This window comes from Heterocephalus glaber, unplaced genomic scaffold (genome assembly GCF_053883595.1).
Source record: "Heterocephalus glaber isolate CG9 unplaced genomic scaffold, H.glaber_assembly_v1.0 deba00000901, whole genome shotgun sequence".
In the NCBI taxonomy this organism is placed as follows: Eukaryota; Metazoa; Chordata; class Mammalia; order Rodentia; family Bathyergidae; genus Heterocephalus; species Heterocephalus glaber.
The window spans coordinates 14734633-14761199 of NW_028258171.1; the positions used below are offsets into that span (position 1 = coordinate 14734633).

Below are 26567 nucleotides of genomic sequence, written 5' to 3' on the forward strand. Positions count from 1 at the left end.
CACTAACATTATGTTTTTAGGGTGTATCCATCTTTCTACAAGTGTCTTGAATTTATCCTTCTTTATTGTTGAGTAGTATTCCACTATGTACAGATACATTTTTTTTACCTGTTCATCTGTTGATGGACATATAGCCTGATTGCAAGATTTAACTGTAGAGAATTGTGCTGCTATAATCATTGGTGTACATGTATCGCTATAATATGATGCCATTAACTCTTTTGAGAAGATACTTAGAAGGGGACTATCTGGGTTCTAGTTCAGCCAACAAAAATGAAATTTTTGTATTTATAAAATAAAAAGGGTTTTCTTTTTCATTGCAAATTAAAGTTGTTAATTCCAATGTGCAACAAGATCACCGTCTGTCCTTTTTTTTTTTTTTTGCTAGAGGAAAGGATGTATGGCAATTAAAATACAATTACGCATGTAATACTATTATATCTGTTATACTAGTAAGGGAGAATGAATTCACAAGAATGATTTTACTTATAGAATATGAACCGGAAGTTGAGTAAAGGAAAAAACTCAATCTGCCCTACACCCACACTATCATTAGCCCCTGCTGGTTGAAAAATATAGAAGTTCTCTTATTTTTGTGCCTCTTGGCTCATGCTTTCCCAGGTCTTGTTTGTAGCCATACTAAGGTTTGAGATGAATCATATTTTGAATTTATTTTGAAGCTTTCTCCAGGAAGTGGGACATTTCACTTGTTATTCCATTGTATTTTCATACCTGCTTCTACAGCAGCCATTGTAGTCCTGGTGCTGGATTTAGGTTTGAAAATGTCCTTTCCACACCCATGCATGTGTGTATAGAGATCACCTAACTACAGTATAAACACTTAACCTATTAACGGTGTGTGAGGACTGGTGAAGTGTAATGAGTTCGAAAAGCGGGGGTTCTGGCCCTTATGGCTTTTAGGAAGAAAGACCTGATAATGGCCTAGGGAGGAGGAGAGGAACACCAGTCATGTTAGAGGCTGCTTATGAGGGATTTGGGTAGAAGTTAATCCCTAAGCGGTAACTTCTAACTCCTTGGAGTTTCCTGAGTGATGGCAGTATCTAACTTATGGAGCTCCAGGGTTTATGCTAATAAGATGACCTAGATGAGGACTGGCCACTCTGGAACCGTCTGATCAGGACAATCACATGATTAGAACATAGAGGTTTGACCCATGTGATGTCTGTCTGACTTGGGAGGAGAAGGATCCTGGAACTGAGGTCAGTCGTCATGTAGCCAGTGGTTCAATCGATCACGGCTATGTAATGAATCTCCAATCAAAACCAAGGGTACCTGTGCCTCAGGTGAGTTTCCTGGTTAGTGAAATCCTACATTTGGGACCCTTCCAGTGCTAATCCTATGTGTCTCTTCATTGCCCATCCTGATTTGTATCTTTTATATAAAACTTTAATTGTAAGTCTAGTGTTTTCCTGAGCACTGCTCAGTTGCATTATTCAGCCTGGGGGAGTAGTGGGAACCCCATCATTTTTAGCCAGTGAATCAGAAATGCAGGGGGCTTGGTAACTGCAGAGTTGTGGCTGGCATTTGAGATGAGGACAGTCTTGTGGAGGACAATGCTCTTAACCTGTGAAATCTGACCTAACTCTGAGTAGTAAAGAGTTGGAATTGCATTGCAAGGCCAATAAGGGGAAATCCAGTTGTACTGACAAAATTGAGCCAGATTGTGGAAGCCTTGGAAGTCAGACATATTTGGAAAGGGACCATGATATAATTTAATAAAATAATAACAGTTTAAATGTATGAAATACTTGCATGTGTGTTTCCTATACATTACTCTTCTTCCACCCTACAATGTAGGAAGCATTATTAATTACATATTTTATAGATGAATAGTGGAAAAGAATCCAAATCATAAAAAGAACAAAAAGACCTTGGACTCCTCTCTGGTTTGAAATTTGCCATCTCTGTGTTGACCTGGGAAAAGCCATCCCTTTCCTTGAACTTATTTTCCTTCTCAGTATAATAAGAACAGCCCTTCCACTTCTAAGACAATGGTTCCAAATGGCTAAGGTGCATTCTGGGAAGTCATGGTTTACTGAAGTAGTCCCTAACATCCAACTAGACTTTGAACATCCACTTGTATTTTCAACAAATATTCGTTGAACATCTGACAGGTGCCATGCGCTTTGCTTTGGAGAAGGAGGGATAAGCAAGATGGGCACAGTTCTACCAAGAGTAGTCATTGCCTCATTATCTGTAATTTCCCTTTTTATTTCAAATGAGATTACATTGAAATAAGCAAAGGAAGAGAGGCAAAGGAAGGGGAGAGGTGAGACGACAAAAAAGATCACAGATTATCTGTGTGGGGGTGGAGGAGACTGGGAATGCACTTTGCCTGCAATTAGTGGAATGAAAGTTTGACTAGAGGTGGCACATGACAGGTGCACTATGCCCCTGTGAAAGTCAAGCACTTTTAGCATTAGGTAGCGATTTTGTGGAACAAGCCCCAACAGTAATAATGTGGTCTGCGGATTTGTACATGAGTTACAAGGCAAGTAGGAGCGTTACTCTACTTACCTCTTCTCCTCTTGTGTTCAAGGAGTAACACAGCAGGCTCACAGCCTAGAAATAAGAAGAGACCTTGGGATTTGGAGTGGAGAATTCAAGCAGAGAAAGAGATGAGACTTTCTGGGCAAGGCAACATTAAACATTAATAAAGACTATACTAATATTTTGAAGCTTGGTAGCTCTCCAGACTCAGTTAGGGGTACTTTATGAACATACAGATTTTGCCCTGGAAATTTTTATAATCAGAATTTCTAAAGGAGGAGACTTAGGAATAAGGCCTCCAAGAAGATTCAGATGCTCTGCTGGCTTTGAGAAGATCTGGGTAACCTGATTGTCAAATGAGGATGGCTCCTAAAGATCCCGAAGCCTGTCATGGACAGTCATCACTGTAAGCTGCTAATACGGTGTTATTTTTCTGAATAAGTCAGTTCAATTTGTGAAGCTATGGATTTGCAGGGTCTTGTTTTCCTTTGCTTCCATCTGTGTACTTTTATTCTCAGTTCCTTTTGTTAGCATCTGAAATCTTGGGAGGTAAGATGTGTTTTGCTTTGGTTTTTTCAGGGTGGAGAATGAATGCTGCCTTCCATAGTAGAAACTGGTTGGTTGTTTTTGGTGAAATCTCAAGGAAAGAGTGGAAGGTAGGGTTTAGCCATCAAAATCATTTGAACTAACCAAATCAACAATAAATCACAAACTCTAGATTTTTGTTTAAAGGGGAATAGACCAAGGCAGTGGATTGCAAATTAGCCAGGCCACGACTTGCTGGCTCTCCTTCATTTTGTAAACAAAAGCAGGCCTGAATTCAATCAAACATTACTTGTTAAAGTAAACTAGCAAAAGCTGTTGAAAATTAAAGTAGAACAGAAGATGATTTCAATAATTTTATTCTCCAGCTTTTAGCTTAAAACAAAACAAAACAAAAAAACTATCCACCATTCCATTCCAAGGGGCATGTCCTTCCTTTTAAGATACTTTCATGAAAATTAAACAGCATTTTAGTGGAGGTTATGCACATATTGAAGAATGCTACCCATAGCATTGTGTAAATTGCCTTGAGAGCAAAATTCTGAATGTTATATCTGTAGTTTTGACAATATTTTAGGGACCTTTTCATGATCATGTTATCTCCCCTGCCAGGTAAGTATATTAGGGACCTTCACAATGAGAGGGATGGGACTCAAGGTTGGCTAAGCTGAAGGTTTAATGAATCGATGAATACCATGTGTTTGGTATGTTCTACTTGTTCAAAGTGGCATTGAGAGGTTACTTGGTTCTAACCATTTTTTGGTTTAGGTTTTAATCTAGGCAGAGTTGTTGCGTTTCCCCTTAAACTGAACAAAGCCAGAGGGATTTTGCTCTATGAGACTAGAAACAGGACCATTGCTTTTTTCCTGAGGTGATGTGTCCCCTGGGAGTGACAGGGGCAAGTAGGAATATCACCTGAACTCCTAGATGTGCTATGTCCCAATTCTCTAGCCTTAACTTAAATTCTCCTAGTTGTTCAAGTAGAACTGTCATGGGGGGGCGCAGGGATCTAGAGGTTATTTCTAAGAGCTTGGGGAGTAGGAATAGCTGTGCAGTCATGCACCTGGGCCAAAAGTAATCCTGAGTCACGGCTGGAACTCCTTCCACCTGTGAGCTTGCATTATGTTTCAGCAGCCAAAAGAGGTGTTGATTCCTTTCAGGCCTCGTTTGTCTATGATGAAGTTCAACCCACCACAGAAGGACTCGGGGGAGTTTCCCTGCGGGCTCTACGTCTTGATGTATGTTTTCCCCATGCTTTTCTCTGTTTTCCCTGCATTTTTTACAATGAGGTAGACACCATAGATATTTTGCCTGCAAGATAATACACAGTATCTCCTAACAGTGCAGAATTAAGTGAGTAAATTCTGGTAGGCACCAACCAACTGCTGCTGCTGCTGAAAAACAGGGTGAAACTAGAGCAGCGACACACTCAGCTCCAGAATCAGCTTGCAAGGCCCACTCTTTGCAAGGCCCCCTCAAAACCACCCACCATCACCAACCGTGGTTTGGAAGAAATGGGGCTGTGCATCCTGGCTGTGGGTTTGTACTCAAGGCAGCAGCCGTCGTGCAAACTCAGCTTGGGTGGATTCGGAAAGATGCCCTACCACCTGCCTACTCTAAGCTCTCATACACTGCACCGGAAAAAGATCTTTACTGATGAGTTGGATATAAAATAATTTTATTATTTACATATTCATTTTATTTATTGATTTTAAATTACTTTCATTATGGGTCCTCTTGGAGACAAGAAACGGGATGAAATGACCTCTTGTAATTCCTCTCATATGATGCTCAGGATGATTTGTTTCTATGGCCTCATGGGGGTAGAAATCATTTTATCAGTAAGGGAGGGGCCTTTTCTGTTTTAAGGTTCTGTCTTTGCTCTGGAAGTCCATGGTTCTATTTCAAGAAATGTTAAATTGTTGTTTTACATCTATGGAATTGGTCCAATAACCAGCTACAGAAATGTGAGAGTCCTTGAGAGTAAAGGTCCTGGCTCACATTCTTAATAGCGCCCATCAACAAGAGCAGTTTCCTAGTAGCTCTACCTTGATACCCGCCCTCCTGGGGTGATCAGGACCTGTATTTCACTGTTCTACCTCAGCTTTGACTCCTTTGTGTTTATTTCACTGCTGAAAGACTCAGAACATCCCTTTCTCTAGCACACATTGTTTGTCTGAAAATACACCTGGAAGCCGCCCAATTTGGAAATGACTTAAATTACCAAAAAAGCACAGCTGTCTTTAACAGGTCTAGGAGTTCATGCAATGAGCCTACAATTTATTGAGTAGGATTAGATGCTTATTGCCTATGACACTTTAAATACCATTACATTGAAGTTTATACAAGAAAGTCCAAGTTTAAAACTGGAATTTTAGCAATAACAGCTGGGGCATTTGTTTACGTGATAGGCAGGAAAGAAGGACTTCTGTAATCTTTGTCTTTGGCTTTGGGATTCTGAAGGGAAGCAAGAGATAGGGAGCTGGGAGAAAGAAGCTAATTTCGGATTGTTAAGCTGGGCTGAACACCGCTGGCTAGTTTGTCCCTCATGTTAAGACCTCTACCAAGGCTCTTCTTGTATCCTCTTGCTCCCTCACACCTGACAAACCAGCGTTTGAAATACTGTAGCCCGCCTCAAGGACAGCAAGGGGTGTGTTGCTAGCTAGCTTGCAGCTCTCTCCCCCAGGCGGCTCACATTCCGCATTTTGTTTCTAGCATGAAAGACTTTGTTTTAAATCATAATAGCAACCAGGCTGTAATCACATTAGAGCGCACATGGAGAACTTGCAAAAAGTCATGTGTTTTGGATTTGACATTCTGATTTATGGTTGTGTGCTCCAGTTACACAGCTGCGATCTCATTTTCCGACAAAGATGTTTTCTATTTTTCTATTACTTTGCTTCACCCTGTCTTTATGTTGGGGAAAATGAAAGCCACCAGGTGAAATCATAACATAAGTACAAATGTTTTCATGTTTGGGTTGGACAGCGTAATAAATGGTGTATACCGGTATTTCAAACACAGCTTGTTATTTTTGAATAAAAGTGTAAAGGGAATTGCTTACTTAACGTAATAGCAAATTAGAGAGGTACATAGAAATTTGTTTGTAAGACCTAGAATTATCCTACAAACTTTCTATTCCCATCACCTGATATCAATTTCCCAGAAGGGAAACGAATAGCAATGTTCCATTTTGCAGGTATGGGTAAATGGAGCTGCCTACTTATGCTTAATTTCATGAAATTCTGAGAGGTTCAAGGTTGGGAACTTGTAAAAATAATATTTGTGAGCCTGATCATTGTGCAAATGAGGAAGGCAATACAGAGATGTAAAGGGACTTGCCCAAAGTCCTACAGCTGGTTATGAACAGAGCTTAGACTACAACTCAAATTTCTTTCCCCCCAACTCAATATGTTGTTTCCTACCATTTAAGTGCAAGTTGAATGGTAAGCTGACTACCACCACAAAGAATATTCCAAATAAGCTTTCTGTTAATATACAAGAAAAAAAATTCTTTTCACTTTTTGTTGCTTCTTCAAGTGTAAATATTTTTTCTAAGGTTGATGAAAATTAGGATTCAAACCCAGCTCATCAGTACACATGGCACACCGCTCTATTTTAGTCTCATACTTGAGGGCTGTTATTGGCAATAAATGTAACTGTCTTGAACTTACACATATTAAGACAACACATTTCTCTATTTTACAACATGTAAATGATTCCAAATATAATCAACTTTTTGTCAATTCAATAAATTCTTGATGAAGACGTAAAAAGTACTTGTACAAGAAAATTTTAAATGTATAGAATGAAGGAATGCCTGGGTACAAGCAGTCTGATTGACTCAGAAACCTCTATAAAAATGGGAAGAACATTAGAGCTCTATGGTTTGGATCATCATTTGGTGCTTGTTTTCTTCTTGTATAGATTCAGTCCTTAGGGGAGTATTTTAAATGCTATGGTTGGCTCATTATGGTTTTTGCACAGAGGAGAAAAATCCTTATATACAGGAATTAAATACATTAGTATTTATTACTGTATTATTATTTATTACTGTATTAATTATTACTGTATTAATGTATTAAATACATTAGTAGGACTTTCTACGTTGCAGATAATGAGTGAATTGGGTCCTCTTATTCAGGGAGTAGCGAATGGAAGGCCAAGAGGTCTCTTTATTTCACTGAATGCAGGTGAATAGATGTTCACTGAAGTTTTAGATTCTCTCATGTGTATGAGAATAATCCTTCCAAGTAGAGTGGGTGTGTTTTGGGCACCCGCTGCTCAGCCTCTCTTCTCCTCCTTTCCGGCCAACAGCACCAAGATTTTCTGGGACAGTGACTTCTACTCCATGCTCATCCATGAAATGAACATCACGTCATCCCACCCTGAGTCCAAACTGAGCTGAACCTGAAGCCAGTCCCTTATTTCACCTGCTCTCCAGTGGAGGTGATGGATTATGATGGGTATATGGCATTGTGGGCCAATGAAACCGAACCTGAGGATTTATAGAGATGTTGCCATTCAACAGAGAATGTCAGAAATTAGCAAGTAAGTTTTTTCTGTGTCTTCAGTTTCAGAGGGAAAACCCAGAGCTTCTGTGGAAGCTTACATTAAGGAAAGAGAGTGAAGGTCAGACCTCCCAAATTTAAAGACCCAATCCAAAAATGGGCATCTGAAATGAACAGTCGTTTCTCACACAAAGAAGTAGAAATGGCAAATAAACATATGAAAAAATGTTCAACATCACTGGTCTTTCAAGAGATGCAAATGAAAACAACGCTGAGATTTCACTTCACTCCAGAAAGAAGGGCTGCTATGATGAAATCAACCAATAACAAATGCTGGTGGGGCTGGCGGGAAAGAGGAACCCTGCTCCACTGCTGGTGGGAGTGTAGACTGGTGCAACCACTGTGGAAATCACTATGGAGATACCTCAACGAACTAGGACTGGAAGTCCCATTTGACCCCGCTATTCCCCTGCTGAGGATCTTCCCCAAAGAATTAAAAGAATCAAACCACAGCGATATATGTGCACCCATGTTCATAGCAGCACAGTTTGTAATAGCTAAAGCTTGGAAACAGCCCAAACGCCCATCAACTGGAGACTGGATCAAGAAAATGTGGTTTTTAAAAAATAAAATGGAGTACTACTCAGCCATCAAAAATGAGAAATTAGAGACATTTATTGCTGAATGGATGCACATTGAGGTGATACTTTAAGTGAAATAAATAGGACACACATGTGTAAAAACTGAATAGTTTCTCTAGTGTAAGAAACTGAAAGTGTAAATAAGGACTAAAAGGTATAATAGATAATGTGAAATAGGAAGAAAAGGGGCAAAGGGGAAGGGGAAGTGGGAGGGGTAGGGGAAAAGAAAGAAGGGAATGGAATTAATATGAGAAAATGAAAAAAGGGAAACAAAGTCTTTGTAAATAGGGAGGACTGGAGGGGTTGAAGGGAGGGCAGGGGAAGGGGGAAAAATAAGAACCAAGAGAGACTATGTAAAGGTGCAAATTCCCAATGATGAATGTCATTATATTGTACACCTAAAATGTACCAATAAAAGGATATACAAAAAAAAGAAGGAAAGCGAGTGGAGGAGGGAGAAATACACATTACCTGTTGTATGGGTTTCGCTGCTGGCTCAAGCTTCTGCTGTTGACCCGTGCCTTGGTGGGATGTTATCTGTCTCACAGCTGGGATTGGGTGGCCCTGGGAAGTGTTGGGCAGAGCAGCAGCCAGAGTGGGAGCTCCTATAAATTACAGCTCTCAGCATTGTAAGGATCGTAACAATGATTGCTAGAGGGTGAGGGAGAGAAGCTGGTGAGCACAGTGAGATGTTGAGAAATGTATCTTTGGCTGACAAAATAAAATAGAGTAAGATTACTGTCAATTTCATAAGTCTTTTTTTTTTTTTTTTCTGTACTGGGAATTGAACTTAGAACCTTGTACTTGCCAGGTAGGTGCAGCACCACTGAGCTGTATCCCCAGCCTCATATGTCTTATTTTGTTCTCCATTCTTTACCAGAATATTTATACAAAGAATTTAAAAATTTGCCTAAAAGATCCCACCTACTATTAAAAATGAGGTCTGCTGTTAAGCTTTTTTTTTTTTAGACTTACAGCTTCTTTCAGAGGTCTTCAGTGAATGATGTACTCTGTCTCACCTCTATTGCTTTAGGATAAATTTAAGACTCAAGATTCACCTTTTTACAACAAAATACTCTCAAGTACAAGTAGCTTCCCTTAATCAAAGTCCAAAAGCGTGGTTTCTGTTGCCCATACATTTTCAGAAGACTTGCCTGTATGATTTCTGAGAATGTGATATTCTGGGAATGCTGCTAATTTCATTAGCTGCACATCAACATGAGAGAGAAATGTCCATTTTTATAGGCAATCTACCAATTAAACATTTTGCCAACTAAAACACACATACAATTTGTACTGATAATTTTATAAATAAAATTGTGTTTGTCCAAAATAATGTCATAAAGTGGAAACTGCTTGTACAGTTGAGTTTTATGGGTCCTTGAAAGTCACTGGGTTTTTACATTTTTCTTTTCTTTCTCTTTCTTTTTTCTTTCTCTCTTTCTTTCTTTCTTTCTTTCTTTCTTTCTTTCTTTCTTTCTTTCTTTCTTTCTTTCTCTTTCTTCCTTTGAAGCTGCTATAATTAAATACCATAAACTTGGTGGTTTATAAGCAACAGAAATTTATTTCTCACAGTTCTGAAGGCTGGAAGCTCAAAATCAAGGCATTGGCAGGTTTGGTGTCTGGTGAAGCCTCACTGTCTCAGCAGCAACTGTCTCCTCTCATCTAGGAGGTAAATGAGTTCTCTGGAGCCTCTTTTTAAGGGTGCTAGTACCATTCATGAATGCTGCACCCTAATGACCTGATTACTCCCGAAGTCCCCACTTTCTCATGCCATCACATTGGGGTTAAGATTTCAACATAGGGATTTGGTGTATGTGTATGTTGGGGTGTGGGGGAGGGGGTGGCATACATATTTAGCTCACTGCACTTTTAGTATCCTAAAAGGATTTTGTTTCTATTGTCCATGACCTACAACATCGGTCCCCAACCTTTTTGGCACCGTGACTGGTTTTTTGGAAGAAAAGTTTTCAACAGATTGAGGGTGAGCAGTTTATTTTTAGCTTCTTTTGTTTTATTATTACATTTTTTTCAATACATAATAATTACATTGCCCAGAGCTAGCATCACTACCTCAGCTCCACCTCAGATCGTCAGACACTGGGTTCTCATAAGGAGCACGCAACCTCGACCCCTGGAGTGCACAGTTCACAGGAGGGTTCATGCTCCCATGGGAACCTCATGCTGCTACTCTGACAGGAGGTGGATGGGGAGTTGTGGGGAGTGGCTGTAAATACAGATGAAGCTCTCCTCATTGGCCCAGTGCTCACCTCCTGCTACTCTGTAGCCTTGGGTGGGGACCCCTAACCTACAGGATGGAAGTTTCTAGAATGATCCAGGGCAGAATGTGTGCTCATGGAACCTGAATAGCACCATTCTTTTCACCATCGTCACAGGTCCTTACTAACTAAAGAGACCTAGAGGGCTTGTGAGATTCACCTGAAAGTGGGTGTGAAATGATGAAGCTACCCACCTGCTCTTGGCCTCCGTGTACGTTTATCGACATTACTCATGGGTCAGAGGGGACTTTCCAAGAAGCTACTGGAGGCTACGCTTCAGGATCCTTTTACGGTACTTGCATAGCCTTCCAAGCACCTGGGAGGGATCCTAGCAATTTTTACTTGTAACTTTCTATTCTTTTTCCTAAAAAGAGCTTTGTAAAATTGTGTAAGTCCAAGGCTTCACAAAAATGGGGGTATCTTGGTCTCTGTGTTTCTCTTGAAAGGTAGAAGCAAAGAGAAAACAAAATCTACGATTTTAGCTTGAGCCCCTGATCATGATGACTTTACCAGCTACAGGGAGTTTAAAATATTCTCTTCCTCACTACATACAGATAACGGGGCTGGGGATTTAGCTCAATGGTTCAGCCACCTACCTCGCAAGCGCAAGGTCCCAAGTTCGATCCCCGGTACCAAAAAAAAAAAAGAAACTGCTACTACATACAGATAACACAGCCTTCAGAAGCAGCACCTTTGGCCCTTGTGAGGGAGACAGGAGGAACTGCAGGGCTGCGGTTAGTGAAAAGGCAGTGAGTATGTAGATGCAGAAAGTAAGGACTTCTAGTATTTGTTACTGGTCTTTGGATAGGAGTGTGATCACACGGGGCAAGTGCAAGCATGTGGGCATAGGAACACTGAGAAAAGAACCTGAGAAACAAGAAGAAAACAAGCATAGCCAGGTCAAAGGAAGATTCTGTTTTCAAGAGCTTAAGGGTTTGTGTCAGTCTTTTGTAAAAAGGATTGGCAATTAGTCTCAGCAACTCTGCATGTTCTTTGGAAACTGTAGCTTTAACCTGCCTATTTCCATACCACCCATATCTTGGGAAATCGATAGGAGGTGGTGGAGACAGAAAGTTTGTACTTCAACTCTAGATTTTACAAACAAATCTCCACTTACATTCCAAAGATAGGGTAAGGAATAGAGTAAGGAATTCCTTTTACACCTTTATAATCATGTAAACTATACAGTGTCTATATAGTAAGCCAACCATATGCAAAATGTACAGTAGAATGTATTTGTCATCTCATAGTATGTTCTTTATATAAAATATTTCCATAACGTAAGTAATGTATGAATACAAATTCATTTAAAATATGCTCAGACAATAGAAATTAAGGGAAAGTCCACCTCTTTTTGTTCTACATTTACTACACCAATTTCAGTTACCCCTTTGGAGGGGTAATCCATACCCTCAGTTTGTGTCATATTCTTTCATTCCTTTTTATACATGGGTTTTCATTTTCAACTGAAGTTAAATATAAATATTATAAACTTTCAGGGCCGCATTTTTTTTTAACAAAGTAAGTAGTATTCTTCAATATAGGATCTGCACCTTTGGTTTAAACTCCAAATATGTATTAAAGACCCTTTCATATCAGTATGTTTCTTATAATTAATTGCTGCAATTATCCTATAGACTGAACATACCAATATTTATTTACCTATTCTTTTATTGATAGAACTTTTGCTATTGCATTCAAAGCTATAGTGAATATTTTTGTGCTTTTTTCTGTATGTGTGTGTATGTCTTTCTCCAGGAAAGATGTAAAATAGTGGAATTTAGTCTGTACACTTTATATTTTAATAAAAACTATCAGATTGTGATGTATATATGTTGTGGTTTACATTCTCACTAGATCTGAGGGTGCCCAGTTCTCCATTTCCTTAGTAATATACAGTGCTATCTATTTTTAAGTAAATATTTTGGTATGTTTATAAGGTTCCTCATTAAAAGTAATGTTAAATATGTTTATATTTAGATGCTTATATCTTATCTTTTATAGATAGGATTCTGGAGCCCAAAGTTATGAAAACAAGGTATGCAATAGCTACATGATTTCTAGCTAATTAAGCTATATATTACATCCAGGTCAGAGATAGTCTCTACCTCAGCATTCTGAGGGAAGACAAGAGAGATGTGTGCCTAACTTACATTAAATGCATTTAGTGGATATAATTAAAGTAAGTTTACTTTTACACACATTTATATAACATCTACTACAGGCACAGCCTTCTGCCGGATTAAAAGATAAATCACATGTGATTTATACCTTTGAGTATTTCACAGTTTAATAATGAAAGTTGATAGGCTAAATGGTAAGTGTAATGCAAGAAAGAGTTGAACCAGGGACAAGTGACACATAAGCTGGGTGCTCCAGAAACTTCAAGGAGGGAATTCTAAAGGGGAGCTCAGGGAAGACTTCAGAGCAGGTAATGGGAGGAAATCTTAAAAACATACACATTTTACATAGCAGGAGGATGAAGAAGGATTCAAGGCTGAGAAAACAGAAGTGTTCAGAGCTTGGACCTCAGCATGGCTAGAGTGTGTGTACATTTTGAATAGGGGCTAGGGGCTGATAAGCCTTAGAGTTAGTGGGGTCTGGGGTTGCCATTACTCTGCAGGACAGTGTTTCTTCACACGCAGATCACCTACAGCTGGCATTCCCAGCTTCTCCCCAACCAATTGCATTGACACATTCAGTGTGTGGGGCTTAGAGATCTTCATTTTTATGATTTTCCTGAAGTTCGCTTGTTTTTAAATCTTATTGTGGATTAAATTAAAAAATCATTCTTTTAAGCATCAATGAGTCTTTTAAAAACTTTGGATTCTTCTTCTGGGAAGGGAATCAACCATTTAGGGGGCAGTTTGTGGGTGGTTGGAGGGAATGAAAGGGAAGTGGTTCTGAATAAAGCCTATTGGATAGATGCCCTAGGGACATCCTGACCCTGGGTTGCTGTGGCATGGGGATGTATGTTGGTCAGAGCAGCCCAGGTCAAAAGTAGAGCTGCATTTAGGACCATTTAAAACCAATATTAGCCTTAATGCTCTTTGAAAGAGGCATAATTAGGAATGTAAAAGTCGGGTTACCTCTGATTAGTGCAGAAGAGAGTGAAGGGTGAATCCATTAGAAGCTACTTGTAAGACATTCACACTTTAAGAACACTGCTTTGATGACTTTGAAGAGGCCAGAATGAGGGAGAAAGGTAGCAAAACCAGTTTGTACTTCAAAGACCTATTATAGTGCTTATCTCTTCAGGGCAATATTCTGTTTTGAGTAGCACTAAAGTACACTTTTAATTTAAATATGACTGACTGGGCCATTTGCAGGTAAGTTTTGATAAGTTTTTTGTCTGTGAATCATAGACTGTAAGATCGACTCTATATTATGCTTTAATTAATAGTTTTGAAATTATTTGAATTTCCCTTATGCATTTATATTTTCATTTACATAACTCCATATGCTTGTATACACATTCAGTTATACTAAAGACTCCGACCCTTTTTCTGATGTGATCACTGGGACAGGGATCTTATTCCCCATTTGGATGCGAGACAAAATTAAGTGGTTTCCTTCAGTCAATACTAGAATTCAGGTTTTCTAAATCCCTATCCAGGGTGCATCTCTCAAAACTTTTTGAAGAAAATTAGAAGATGGTAGAGAAGCACTTTGACAGGTAAAGAAATAGTTCTCTGAGCTCTGTAGGTGGGAGAAATAACACAATCTGAGAAATAGAGGAGAATCACACCCAAAGGATTTTGAGAGATTTGTCTGCAGAGTTGAACATGGTTAATAGGCAGCCAAGCTGACACACAGCCTTCAGATTCTCCCAACTCAAACTTCAGGAGTTTGAGTTGGATTTTCATCAATGCAGTAAACCACTGAAGCAGAAGAGCCCTCCAAAATATTGTTCAATAATGGAATGATCTTATGTAGAAGATGCTCAAAATAATGAGAGAGAGATACAGAGACAGAGAGAGGGGGAGAGAGAGAGGTGATTGAAAGTGGAGAATGGGCCTAGGAAGAGTTTTGAAGGAGAGTAGATTCTTACATTAGAACCAGGGAATTTGATTTATATGGTGGGCCTACCAAGTGCTGAGTGATAGAATATTTGCACACTTGGAACTAAGAGGTCAGATAGGATCAGTCGAAATAATCTTACCAAAGTTGTGTCATTGTGTCACTGGACAGGGTCCAAGGAGGTTATCAGAGCTGTGATAAGGAACCTAACCTGCTCCACTGATAGAAAAGGATTGCAGTTTCGCTGATTCCCGTCACAGAAAAAATATTTTCAGGTCATATCAGTGAGAGGCTCAGGAAGGGTTTATTAGGCAGAAATTTTAGCACACACTAAGAGAAATAGAGTGCGGGCCCTTGAGAGAGAAAGGTGCATTGTTTCCTGGAATGGGGCACATTTGTGTTTCTCTGGAAGGGGTGGAAATTGTGAAAAAGGTGGTTCACCCCCCAGGAGGGTACGGGCCCATTTTACAGGTATGAGCACAGTTTTTTTGGTTCTTTTTTAGACAGGTAATTTAAACATTCTTTGGATTCTTTCAACCTGTTCCTTTATCTTAGGATCAGGTTCCTGCTCCTTAGTTTCTCAATTAAGCCAATTTATGGACTTTCAGTATTCCCAAGGAATTGGAGGGGGGGGCGGGGGAGGCGGTGGTATGGAAGGAAAGGAGCCTAAATTTAACCAAGGAAATGCAGGTATCTCCTTAGGTGATTTCACCTGGGTTGCAGAAAGTTACAGTCTTTCTAAAAATGGAATTTTTAGTTATAATTTCCTTGTCTTCTTTCTACCTATCATTTATTTCTTCTGTCCTGCCTCAGTTGGAGGTGCTGCAAGAGGTTTCATTAGCAAATAACTTCAAACAACATTCTCAACTAAGAAAGACATCTGAAATCCAGGCCTCATGGTGACAGGTGTGCCACTAGACATTGTACTCATACCGGAGCAATATACGAGGCTGTTTTTTTCAGGACTCCAGTCCTAGAAACCTAGTGTTCTCCTTTATCACCTTTAGCACCTTTGTGTTTAAAAAATCTTCTTGATGCTTCTCTTAAACCCTTCTCTGACTATTCATATAGACATCATGTAAGTGAAACAGGATCCATACTTTGAAGAAACTAGAAGGCAGATATCTGAGGAAAATCTGCTGTAGGAAGTGACTTAATGATTCAACATGTTGATGCTCCCTCTTCTGTCCAGGTGTCCAGCTTTGGTGCTAGCCACTCTTGGAAGGACTGGCTTTGACTGAACTCTAACCTGGAGGTCTTATGTCATCCTGATCATTAAAGATCAGCAACTCTTCATATCCCTTTAGAGATCTAATCTCAATCACTTGGGCAAAATCCCAAGTTGAGTAATCACAAACCTTAACTCCTCCAAAGTTCACCTGGATATGATATAATGGTTTTTTTGCTCTCTTTGCTCCAGAAGATTGTATCACTTTAGATGTCATGAAATAGGCACTGTGTTTCACCACCAGGTTGACTGCAGGAGCAGGTAGCATGATGTAATAGTCCTGCTTTCATCGATGGAACAAAATACCCGACACCAGCAATTTAGAGAACCTGAAGTTTATTTTGGCTTAAGATATTCTAAGTTTGAGTTCACAGTACTGGCTCCACAGCACCAGGACCAGGAGGAAGGGGTACAGCAGAGGAAACTCCAGCAAGGGAGACCCTTCCAAACCCCTCTGCCAGGGACCTACCTCTTCTGAACAGTCCCCCTCTTAACAGCATATTCATGTGTGAACTCATCTGTGGATGAATCCACCGACCAGAGCAACTCATTTATGACCTAGTCACCTTCCAAAAGCCTCAATCTGAGCACATGGGAATTTCAGGGGATATTTTAGATCCAAATCATAACACAAGATAAACATGCTTTGCACTTACCAACACCCTTCAGAAGCCAAGTTTAGCAATCACTTGGCTATTTGAGAAGAATGCAATCCATCCTTCCTCATTTTCTAGCTTTGAATTGGATTTATCCTAAAGGATTCCATATGTATTAAATGGATTTCTATGAAGGGCAATTCAGAATTAAAAAATTAATTTAATTAATTAACTTTTTTTTTTTAGTCTATATGCTGCTGGATCAAGGAAATCAAGGCCAACATAATTAACATCTAAACTTCGTAAGGCAGGAACTCAGCATTTGCTGGCTTTTGAGGTGTGTGTGAATGAACTGTAAAATTTGAAGTGAGATTTCTTTGCGTTAGAATATTTAGAGGGTAGAATTTGAATTTCAAAAATAGATTTAATATATATTTGTACTTAATGACTTACTTCCTTCTGAAGCCAAGTTTATGTCTCAGTGAACTATCTGGCAAAAATGCATCCACAATGAGTTTTTCGTGCCATAAGCACAGTTTTGTTTTAATTTTACAATAAGTTTATTAGAAAATATTTAGAAAATATACAAGTACCAAGAAGAAAATATTGTTCTACTTTATCCCCTGTTGGTATCTGCTGCATTTCCTTCCTGTCTTTCTTTCCTATGTATATACTTTAACCAAGATGTGGTCATGCTGTATATGCAGTTTTGTATCCTACTTTTTCACTTAAGTCCCTAGGTTGACATTTTCTATTTTATCAATTATTCTTAAAAACATTGTTTCTCATGATTGGATCATATCCCATCGTATGAAATCCTTTGCTTATTTCTTGTTATAATTTAGATTAGTTACAGCTTTTCACTATTATATAAAAACTACAATAATTATTTTTCTACATGAAATTTTATAAGATTGTTTATTTTCTTAGACTAGAAGCCAAAGAATGAATGTACTGGGTTAAAAAATATGGATGTCTCTAAAACTCTTAACACTTATTAAAATGATTTCAGAAAAGTTCTACATTTATATCCTTGATAATGATGTTTGAGAATTTCTATATCACTATTTATTCACTAAAATTAGAATATTTTGGCTTCAGTATTTGTGGGGGATTGTTTTTAGGACACTCTTTAGAACCCCAAATCTGCTAAATTTTTTTCTCCATGTTTCATCAAAACATGATTGACAAATAAGAATTGTATATATTTAAGGTATAAAATGTGATATTTTGACATATCAATATATTGTACAATAATTACCACAAACTAATTTAACATTAGTTATCTTCCTTGTCACCATTGTTTTGTGGTTAGAACATTTAAAATCTGCTTTCTTAACAGATTTCAAATACACAATGCAATATCATTAACTATGTTCACCACACTGCATTGTGAACCTTTTCCCTGTTTTGGGGGTTTGTATTTCTCTGTGATAGTTTGTGGGGAGCCCTTGCCCAGTTTGTTTTTGCTGTTATTATCAATCCACATGCACTCTTTACACAGTGCCAAGTTTTTGTCAAGTTATTTCTTTTGTGAAATATGTTTTCCATTCTTTCTTTTTTTTGGTACTGGGATCGAACTCAGGACCTTGCACTTGCGAGGCAGGCACGGTGCCACTGAGCTAAATCCCTGGCCTTATTTTCCATTCTTATGTAGTCAGTTTTCAAAGTTTTTTTTTTTTTTTACTTGCAATTTCCTATGTTGGTTTTAAATTTAGAAAATCTAAAATATTGTTGTTTTCCTTTGGAAACTGCATAAGAAATTACATTTTTATCAAGAAGAGGTAGAAGGCTTTTTTCTTTATCATCCTGCTCCTTCTCCTCCTTCAAAAGAACCTGTATAAGCCAGGTGTGATGGTGTACACCTATAATCCCATCACTTGTGAAGCTGAGGCAGAAAGATCATTGAATTTTTGGGGGCAGCTGGGGCTACCTAGTGAGTTCAAGGCCAGCTTGAACTATGCAGCAGGACCTTATCCCAAAAATCCAAATAAATAATTAAAAAAATCTATGTGAATCAAAGGCAATTCATGGTCAATTTGAGGAAAACATTTTTGACACTTACGAAGTTTCTACCATTGGCTCACACCAGTGTCTTGTAGTGTCTGAGGTAAATGCAATATTTTTGCTACACAGAGAATATTTTTTCATGAGGGAGATAGAAAAAATATCCAATAAATCACAAGACATTGCTTGACAAAGATTAAAACTTCAAAATAACAGTTTTAAAAAATCAGTTTGCTCTCCACTCAGTTTGCTGTGATTGGGAAGAAGCCTCTTTGCTCCTTGCATATTTGCTGTTGGTTACATCCTCTTCCATGCAGAAATCTAATATGCACATCGTCTCCCTCATTTGTTCTCCGGAAGGCTAATTCTTCCCTCTGCTTGCTTCTCTTCAGATCTTTCTTAAAGGAGGAAGAATGAAGGGAGGGTGTGCTTACACAATCATATCTCACAGGAAGTTTGATGTAGAAGAGATTATTTTAGCATTGTTTCCCAGATTATTTTAAATGTCAGTTTAAAAGGCTTTTAAGTTTTTGTGTTTTTTTTTAAATTTTGAACGGAAGTATTAACTAGAACTGCCAGGGGCAGTTAGTTTGAGAAAAACAATACTGTACATCCTAAATTGGGTAGAAATTTTTATGACTCAAATTCTTCATTTATTACACCCAGATGGTGAGAGCAGGCTGCTGTCTCTGATGCCCTGGTGGAAATAAACCACCAAGAGTTCTTTTTCTAAGTTTGAACATCACACCAGGTTTGCCTTTTCTGTAACTTTTGACTGGTACTTCATAATGGAACATCTTTAGTTCCCAAGGTCTAAAGCTCTTCCTTGAAAATTGCATTACTTGTACATTCTTGGGCTAAGAAATTAACTGAAGGGTACGCACCTGAAAAGATGAAGCGGTGTAAATATGCCTATGATAAAGTTTATACATTAGGGACAGTAAGTGATTAACAACAATAAGCAATGACAAAATAGAAAAATTAACCATGTAATACAAATTATATGAATGTAGTATCAAAATATGTTATGTTCATAAATAGAATGAATGTTTGAATTAAAAAATTATTACAGTAAAAGGCACATTGGCACTAATTCCTCTCAGAATACTCCCCTTCACTTTAAATACACTTATCCCATCATTCTTGCTACTTGCTGAAACAGTCTTGGAAGTTCTCTTTCATGTATGTATTAGTTGAACTGTCGTGGCTGCCTGGATGTTCTGAATTGATTCAAAACATTTACCTATCATGGTCATTGTGACTTTGGGGAGGAGCTGGAAGTTGCATGGTGCCAGATCCAGTGAATAAGGTAGATGATAACACACCAGAATATTTTTACTAGCTTGTCTTTCCCTTGGATGGCACTCAACAGCAGCATTCACAGCATTTTTGATCACCCTTTGTAAAATGGCTCAGTTATTTTGGGGGGGACTAGTACTAAGGATCAAACTTGGGATCTTGTGCTTGCAAGGTAGGTGGCAGAACCACTGAGCTAAATCCCCGGCCCTAAAATGGCTGTTTTATCATGCTACTCAATAGGTGTGCATTTAAACCTCCTGAATTGCTTATTTCTGGAAGTTTCTATGTAATATTTTCAGGCCATGGTTGTTAGTAACTGAAACCCAGATATGGGGGAATTCTTATAATACTCAGAGTAAAATAATAAACAACTACATTTGTAGGTATGACATTTTACAGGTGAGGTAACTTTACAGGGTAATCACTGTCACATTTTTCTTTTTTAAATATTAAGGTAAATGAGGAAATTGCTAGAATTTTATCTCTCAGTAGAAGTGAGTGGTTTAAATATAGTACAAATACAAAAAAATTCTCATATTACGTTTAAATAGAGTACCCATTATGATAATTTTTTAGGAGGGAGAAGCCTCAAGTTGTATTTTATCTAGCATTGCATTAGGAGTTCCTTTGTTTTTGTTTTTCACCTAGTTAATTTTATCTTAGAGTTTATCTAGAGATGCAAAGCTGAACTGTTAAACACTTGTACCTGCAGTCACCTACTTGTGCTGCTCTTTTTTTTTTTTTTCATGCTGTTGGTATTTATTGACAACAATACAAAACAAGTTAAGACTAAAGCTGTTATTTTAGAGGAACAGATATCGGTGCAGTTTCCTTCCTGGAGAGAGTGTGCACTCATCTCAGATCATGAGACCTAAGATAAAAACAAAGACTGGTTGTCAAGAACCAAATAAGGACTATGTTTTACATATTAGTAGAAAAAATTCTAAAGGCAAAATGAGCGGTTAAAAAATATTATTGATGCTAAGCTCATGTAAGCAAACAAAAGGATAAAACTAATCCTAAAATTTTGGGACACGGGATATAGACATAACATGACTATTTAAATTTCCGCATCAGTGAAAATCTGTTCTGTACTTTCATTCTTCTTTCCTTTATCCCGAAGTGCTTCTTTCTCTTTTTTAGTTTCTTCTTCTTTTCTTTTATAAGCCTTCTCTTTCTCATAGCGCTCCTTCTGCCTGCGGCGCTCCTCTTCTTGCCGCTTCAGTCTCTCTCTCTCTCTCTCTCTCTCTCTCTCTCTCTCTCTCTCTCTCTCTCTGAGCATGCGCTCCTGCTCCCATTCATAGTCCCTGTCCCACTCCTGTAGTCTCTGCCACTCTCATCTTCAGGTCTCTTCAGCTTTTCGTCTTTAAGCTCGCCATTAGTACGCTTGGGCAGTGTGCAACTCTGCCCACTGGCTCTTTCATCATTCAGATTCTCTTTGTCTAGTTTCTTGGCTTTTTCTCTTTTATCCAATTCTTTATCAACTCCTTTTTCTGGTTTCTTGAGCAGCTTAATCTTTGGTTCATCCTTTAATTTGTCCCTTTCTGGAACTCTATCTATCTTCTTCAACTTTTCTATATCTCTTCTTTTATGTTTCTCTTCTTCTTTCCATTTTCTTCTCTCTTCTTCTCTTTGCCTTTTCCGTTCTATTTCTTGCCTCCTTCTTTCTTCCCTTTTCTCTTCTCTCATTCTCTGCTTGTTTTTCAGGAAGCTCAAAAGTGGGGTTGTCTTTTTTAGCTATTAATTCTCTATTTTTAGCTCCTATTTCTTCTAACAGTGTCTCTGGAGTAGATGTCATTTTCTCCTTATCTGTGGCATAACTCTCCAAAAATTTCCTATATTCTGGATCATCACCGATAGTCCCAACTTTAGTATCTCTTTTCTTAGTCTTCTTTTTTGCAGCTTTTTGAAAAGGTGCAAATTCTACCATAGCAGCATATTCCTGACCTTTATTGTCAAGGAACACATAACCATCAAATCGATCCCTGAACAAAATAATGTCCTCCTGGTTTTTAAAGTTGATATATGCTCTGGCATACATATGAGGATACAGACTAGTATCATTAGGAAAAAACTCAAAATAATCATGCTCAGGCATAGGTTGAAGATGTTCCTGAAGCTGCTCCCTGGTCAAAGTAGAAGGTAATCTTCGAATTACCACCTTGCTCAGCGCCTCTTTCTTCTCCTTGTTGCGATCCTGCTTATTTTGCCCTTTGGCGCTGTCCCTCGAAGGCCCACAGCTACTGCCTAAGGCCCCCGGGGGCGTTAACAGGATTACTCGCTTCTGCTTAGGCCTAGGCTCCTTCTCTTCCTTCATGGCCACGGTACGCTCCTCTCAGGGGCTGCTCAGTCTCAACGCTACGCTGGGCACGTAACGACTCGCGAACAGCTCCCATCGGAGCTCCGCCCCCAACAAAGGCCCTTAATGATAAGCCGGAGCCTGCGTTCCACTGGGCCCCCAAGATCTCGCGAGATTTCAGGGCGCCCGGCTTCCCTCAGTGGGAAGGTTTTAACACCTCATCTTTACTTCCCGGCTGCCGAATCCCCACTTGTGCTGCTCTTTAGCTGGGAAGGGTTTCCTCTCCGCAGAGGATGTGGGTAGACAATGACAAGCTGGGGTGTATGCTGCTGAAACCACTGCTGTGTGTGAAAGAATGAGCAACTGATCCTGAATTTTGGTTGTTAGACTCAGAATGGATCTTTGCTAAACCCAAAGCTTGAGAAAAATGTTAGTCATGGTCCCCTTGCTTGGCGGAAAACAGATGGGAGGAAGACTGTCATCATTTATACTTGGGACACAGTGCAGCATGGAGGCAGACCTCGAAAATAATTGTTTAAAGGTCACAATGACAAGGAACTAGAATATAATCAATTCAACAAATGTTTATCAAATGTCTCCTCTGGATTAGGCACTGTACTGGGACCTGAAACTCTGGAAGAAATCAAGCGACATACTGCCTCTGTAGTCATGGAACTACAGGCTGGGGAAATCCCTGATATGACTCATGTGGTTAAGTATATAAATAATGATGAATGCCTCAAGACTGAAAGAAGACTCCATTGAATCTTTAAAGAATCTTAGCATCAAAAGCAGAAGGATTTAGGAAAGCCAAGATATGATGGTTAATTTTGTCTGTCAGCTTACCTGGACCACGGAGTACCCAGTATTTGGTGAAACATCATTCTGAGTGTGTGTGTTTTGGAGTGAGCATAATTCTTGAATCTGTAGACTGAGTAAAAAAAAAAAACAAAAAAACCCGCCCTCCCTAATGTGGTTGGCCCTCAGCCAATGAGTTGAAGATCCAAATAGAGCAAAATAGCATACTCTCTTTCAGGTAACGACTGCTTGAGTGGGGACATCAGTCCTTTCTGGTCTTATCCACAAACTGAAACATCAGCTTGTCTCATGTCTTGAGCATGTTGACCTTTGGTTTGGAGCTTACAACATGGACTCTACTTTGTCCTCCAGCTTGTGGCTATAGATCTTGGATGTTTATATACACATATAGATTTATATTTAATGATTGATACATATGCACACTTACTCCCACATTTACACATTCTATTTGTTCTATTTCTCCAGGGAACCCTGCCAAATATGCAAGTCATCAAAACAAACCAAATATTACCTCCAGGAATTTTTCTGTGAATCATCAATGGATTCAAGACTTGGTTGAATTCTCCTCTTCTGGACTCCAATAATACCTTGTCAGTTTAGTCCTTTAAAGCTTTAGTCTTTTTTCAAAATTTCAGTTAGTATTATATTCCAGAGATAGCAGCCAATGAGTGTATATTTCTGAATTAAAGCATTCAATACTGTTGAGTCTAAGAAATTGTCCCTCCTTATAGAAAAAGATCCCAAACATGATTTTTATGTATCAAAAATCTGCTTTATTTTCAAGTTTATAGAGAAAAAATATATAATGCTTTTCTAAATAAACAGAGAAGCTTTGTAAGACAGGAATATGTTTAGGCCTGGTAGGGCCAGGGCCAAGAGTTACCCTGTCTGAGTGGAGACACTGGGGTGGAGACCAAGGAGGTGATCAATGTGGACAGGAAACAGGTTACATAGAGAAGGCTCAAGCACATAAGTACAGTAAGTATACTGAAAGCAATGAAAGCCAAATTTCTCTCTGTTACAGAAAGGACCAACCAATATGGAAAGAAATAATACTAAAAACATTCATGTATGAGCTCATGGATTTTGAGATTTTGAGAGCAATACATATTGAAACAAATATAAAATCATGTAGAGAGAGAGAGGCTGAGGAGTAGAAGCAATGATAGCCCAGTGACAGGGAGCACTTCTAGCACCAATATCTTGATTTCTAAATATCATCCTTTACTAAAAAGAAACAGAGCTCCTTAGAGGGATAGGTGATTTCAAGGCTGGATCAGGAAAAGCACAAGATCACAATACTTTGTTCACTGAAAAATTTAAAAGCCCACAAAGAATTAAATGGACAAACCAAAAGGACAGAAGAGCTATTTTTCAGGAATTCTTATTAGCTACACATTTAGGAAATCTTGGGCACTGAAAAAGGAAATGACAGACATGAATGAATGAATGAATGAATGAATGAATTAATACAAAAGAAAATCTATCATTAAGAAATCTAAAAGGTATAATAAAATTAGAAAAATCACCATTTGGAAACAACAACAACAATAATAATTGATGAAGGCAAAAATCATCAATGGATTCTAAACTAGAGGATAAAATTTGATGAGGAATAAGTTATTAACATAGTCTCATGAGATATTTAGTAAATATTATAACTTACAACAGTTTTCTAAATATAATATATCTAAAACATAATTTTAAAGTGGAAAAATCTGGTAAATGCTAAGGTGAAAAAGTTAAATTTATTTTTAATGGGACAGTTGACAAAATGTGTCCTCTGTCATTTTTAAAAATTTATTTCTGTGGTATTCTTGCTAAAAATGGTTGATACAACTCTGGTCATGAAGAAACATTAGGTAAACATAGAAAAGGTATCATTCTACAAAATAACTGTCATATACTCCTCAAAAATATTAAAGTCACAAAAGAGAAAAAATAGATGCTTTTCACACCGAGGAAGACCAGAGAAATGTGGCCAACAAGTACACTGCCAATTCTGGACTTAATCCTGGGCTTAGAAAGGATATTAGAGGGACTATTTGTTTGGAATCTCTGTCATAAATAATACTATGGTATTAATATTAATTTCCTGATTCTACTTGTTTTGCTATACATATGTAAGAAAGTTTCTTTCAAAAATATAAAATAATTAAGAAGTATCTTATCTATAAATACTTTGAAATTATTCAGAAATATATATACTGAGAGATAAAGAGAGTGATAAATGAGAATGAGAATTTAAAATGTTATAATTGGGGAATCTGGGTGAAAATATATATGGAATTTCTTCATATATTCTCCCAACTTTGCTGTAGGTTTGAAATCACTTCAAAATAAAGGTTTAAAAAAATGATTATTCTTAAAAAGTGATTATTTACTAACCTGGTAGTTTAATGAATGTGTTTAAAGAATAAGTTTTAAATGTGTTTGCTTTCTGGAGCTTTTTCCCTCCTTCTCATGTTATTGGATCATACTTTAGAAATAACATAATTTACAAAAAACATGAAGTTATTTAATGTTATGCTAATCATTTGTTAAACATGACAATCAGTGAACTTTAACACTGATTGCATATTGACACTCAGCTGAATGTAAGCCACGCCTATGTTATAAAGTGGATATGGTAGAAAGGATGAGTCCTATAGACTATTATCACTCAGTTGTTTAGGATATGGTAAAAAGGATGAATCCTACAGACAATCAGATAGTTGTTTAGGATGAGTAGGAGCTATCACAGAGCCTACAAACACCAATAAATGTGATTTCCTAATATTGGGAATAGCAACACTGTGACAGAAATGAGAAATAGAAAATGTGGAATTTTCCAAGTAGAATTTACAATCTAACCCTGAACCAGATCAAGTTCCTTGACTACAATGACTTTGAAAACTGAAGAACATTAAAATCATACATGAGAATTTGAGGGCAACCATGCACAGAGTTAGATGGAGTTAATTCATTCAAGACCTTTTTAGTAACAACAAACCAGGAGAAGCATTCTTCTCACCACTGGGGATAAAACAGGGAGTAAGGCAGTGACAGCCCTCCTAGAGTTTAGCTTATGACACAACTGGGAGCTATGAAACACTCACTTCCTAAATTGTTTAGTGACGCTTGTAGTGTCACAAAGGAGAAGTCTGGGTGCTGTGAGGATCTATGAAGAAGGTTAGGAAAGGCTTCTCAGAGGGCATGAAGTTCCCACTTCAACTAGAAGAAGAGAGGAGAGAGCCTTCCTATGGGCAGAGGAAAGACTCCCATTGGGGAGAGATCAACAGATTTGAAGAGCAGAAAGGTGAATGTGTCTGGCTCATGGTGAGCTACAGGGAGAATGAAACAAGGTATGAGAATAGGTGGACCTTGTAGGATCTTAGAAAACACTGCAGAGTGCATTGTAGGAGAGGAAGAAGGGAAACAAGGGTGGAAGGATCCACAGTTAGAAGCAGTTTCAGTGGTGCAGCCATTAGCTAATATTGAGTTTGCCTGAAGTTAGAAAAGGATGTAGAAATACATTTGTTGTACAGGTAGAATCAACAGTGATTAGCTGTGAGGGATTAGATGTGAGGGATGATAAAAAGCCAGAATCAAGATAACTGAAGAATTTTGGCTTGAGTGTCAAAGACAGGAGAGGCCTTTGTTGACCTGAGGAGGAAAAAGAGTTCAGTTTGGAGACCAAGATCATGAGTTTAATGACAGTTCTTGAATGAGTAAGAAATGAGAAAGCACTCCACAAAGGATAGTTGTAAATTGTATGGAAAGGCATGAGGGCAGAAAGAAGACCATCATTAAATGTAGACAAGTGACTAGAGAG

The 26567-nt window shown here is 38.3% G+C and overlaps 1 long non-coding RNA gene and 1 pseudogene across 1 annotated transcript; one reads left to right on the forward strand and one right to left on the reverse strand.

The window, feature by feature from the left end:
• The first annotated feature begins 1476 nt into the window (after positions 1-1476).
• On the forward strand, positions 1477-25112 carry LOC106009949 (uncharacterized). Its single transcript, XR_002396607.2, has 2 exons — positions 1477-2917; positions 23219-25112. It is a non-coding gene; the product is annotated as an uncharacterized LOC106009949 (long non-coding RNA).
• On the reverse strand, positions 20591-22030 carry LOC101712075 (regulator of nonsense transcripts 3B pseudogene; annotated as a pseudogene).
• Positions 25113-26567: the final 1455 nt, after the last annotated feature.